The sequence below is a fragment of the Camelina sativa genome, chromosome 5 (genome assembly GCF_000633955.1).
Source record: "Camelina sativa cultivar DH55 chromosome 5, Cs, whole genome shotgun sequence".
NCBI lineage: Eukaryota > Viridiplantae > Streptophyta > Magnoliopsida > Brassicales > Brassicaceae > Camelina > Camelina sativa.
Window position 1 is genome coordinate 17,983,819 of NC_025689.1, and position 3,368 is coordinate 17,987,186.

Below are 3,368 nucleotides of genomic sequence, written 5' to 3' on the forward strand. Positions count from 1 at the left end.
TTTTTTTTTTTTTTTTTTTTTTTGTTAAAGCATCATTTTGTGTTTTGACACAATCAAATACATTTTTTTTTTTTGGCACCATCAAATAGTATATATCAGCAGCTCTCTTTATTTTCTCTCTCGCTAATAATTATTTGAATAAAAGAACTATTTCTCTCTCTTTGATTGATACAATAACTATGAAAACCCAAAATTCATCATCATGTGATACACGAGAAAAATTTGTGGTACACAATTACCATCCCCATCAACATAATCAGATGTTATATGCTAAAGGGTACAATATCTTATTAAGTAATTGTCGAGAATGTTGATTACATCATTAAACTTCTCAATGAGCTAATGTGTATGGTTTTCTCAAAATTGCCCACTAATGAAATTGTGAGGACAAGCGTTTTCTCTAAACAATGGATGGGTTTTATGGACGCATAAGCTTCATCCTGTGTTAGATGAGAGAGACATGATAAAATATTTCCACCAAACTTATTCAAAGAGGTTTTGCTTGCTTCCCTAAATCAATGACCAAGGTTTCTTGGAAAATCAAGAAACCTCGATTATAGATTTCACATCAGGAGCAGAAACTTTGTGCATAAGTTTGATATGGGTTGTTTATATGATCTCTCTCATTCCAAAGATGAGATCAGGCCTATATGCTTCCCGTCTCAATCATTAACTAGATCCGGTGAGGTAGTGAAAAAGAATTGAGCAATGTTATTTTGCATTATCGTCACAAACTCAAAATAATCTATGTCTTATACTATATAATCTCAAAACCAAATAATATATATGCATATATGTATCTCACATTATCTTATTAGTTCATAATTTGTTAAGTTAGTTTTGGATTGAAAAACATGAATTTTGGAAACACGTAGTACAAATGCACCTATTACACTACGTCAGCAACGACTCTGTACTTTCCATACATACACCCAACGGCTTGAAAGAAAAAACAGTTTTCTTTACAGATTCTTTAATGAAATATCTTGAGGATCATATCAGTGTACTGTTCAAAATTTATTTGATCCAATGAACATTATAAACTGAATATTGGATTCTTTTGCATGTTATATTTATGGTGATGGTGATCGTTTTCACGTGAATTTACCTATTGCAAAGAAAGAAAAAAAACATTTACCTATTGCATAATGCATATATATCTAATGATGATGGTAGTCGAATTTTCATTTTTATCTGATTTTTTTGGCAACAACAAACACACAAAATTGATTCAAACGAGTCAATGCGAAAGAACATTGTTTACATAGGTAACCAAACGTGATTCAAAACGAATACGTCGCGCCAAATTGTCCGCTTGAGACCAATGAGAATGATATAAACTCTTCCCTGTCTAGTTGAATTTCCTCTAGATAAGATTTGAAAGCTGGTCACTGATAAGGCAAAGACACCATCTTCACTAAGTCAAAACAGTTTGTGAAAATAAAAAATAAGTTTCTTCTTTTTAACTCAGAGGCTACAGCGAGATAATTGACTTGACATTTTTTTTTTTTTTCGTCAAACTACACCTGACATTCTTCAAATGTGAAGAGAAGAGACATTAAATGTGAGATGAAAATGGAGGTGTTGTTAGGACCAAAAATTAAAAGTTTAAACTTTTCATTACTATATAGTGTATATATTTTCTTAGTATAAATTTTATTTCTTTGATTTGAGAGGATTTCCTCTCACCATTGTGTCTTCTTATTGGCAGTTATTGGAAAAGGTAAAGTAAATTCATATGGACGAGATCAGCATGATTCCCATGATACCAAAAAACAAATTTAGATATATCACTGATATATAATAATTTAATTATTGACAAAATAGCAGTTTTTGTTCCAAACTTAGCACACACTCTTCAAAATGACAAAATTAACACAAATTTATATTACTACTATAATTAACCGGTGAGAGAAAACATAGTGAGAGAGAACCAGAGTATCGACGGTTTCTATTAACACGACGGCGGAGACTAGACGGACGTCGATTATATTCAAAAAGAATACATCCAACTTTGATTACCCTCAAAGCAAATCGCTTGCGAACGGTGGTGTTGGGGGATGTCGGTGGCACAAGAAGAGATCTGAGCCACGGTGAAGCTATCATTTGATCGATCCCAAAACCAAGATTTGGTTCCCGTGATGAGAAGGTCTAGTTTTGCCGCAATAGGAACTAATACCACCGCCACACAGCGCTCAACGCGGAAGGTAGCGATTTCTAAGCCTGAAAACGTGGGATGGAAGAGTGTGGTGAGGATATTTGGCAAGCAGCTTGGTGCAAGCTTCTTCAATCCCTTATTTTAAACTCAAGGTAATCTCAATTTTGGATAATATATATGAAGCTCTATTATCAATTCTGGATTATGGTCCTCAATTTTGGATTTCATTCTTAGGTCTCATAGCTTTATTTGTTCGATTAAATCATATGTTGTGATTGAATTCCCTTTCTCATTCCCAAAAGTTTCAGATTTTCAGTAGATTGTTGATTTGTGATATGGGTCTCTCAATCATGAACTCTAGTCATTTCTTTGTTTTTGTTTATTTGGTTTCTGGAATTAATAAAATTGTGTTGGTGAAGTGCTTTGATATGTTGTTAGCTGGTATCAAAGTGGTGATGATGGTACAAAGATGACGGAGGACGTGACACAGAGACATGGTCGAAGTATAATAATTTAGAGTTTTAGAGGTAGAAGAAGACAAACCAAAGACAATGGTAGAAGTATAATGGTGTTTGATTTTTGAAACTGTGATTGTATTTCTATTAGACAAGTTAATAGTTGTTGAGGTAGTTGTGATTGAGTTTGCTATATGTTCTCTTTAGTTTTCAGAAAATTCAAGAAAGGATTCCACGAAGTTCAGGAAGGATTCCACAAACTTCATGAAAGATTTCTTGAATTTCAGGATGATATTCATAAAATGTTTGGAATTCATGATGAAATTCAAAAAGACCTTCATAAAAAGTGTGGACATTAGTAAACATCATAATATGCACAAAAATGAAATTTTTACTCTTCATGGATAGAGTAATCTTTTTCATATTAGGCTTTCATAAATGACATTTTATTCATGAAAGATTGAGTGATGTTTAGAAATGGTCCTTTAAAATCCAGGATGGCTTTAATAAAATAAAATAAAAATGTGAGCTTTTTAACATTTGCCAAGATTCAAACCCCAAGCCTTTATGAATTATCTAAGAGACTGTAACCAGTAAGCCAATATGTTCATTTGCAAAAAGTATAACAAGAAACATTAATATAGGTTAAATACCAAGCTGATGCAAACAAAATTATTTAGGTAGGATTAAATGATGTTTAGGAAGGATTCTTTAATATTTATGATGACTTTCATAAAAGATATAAATAGAGAGAT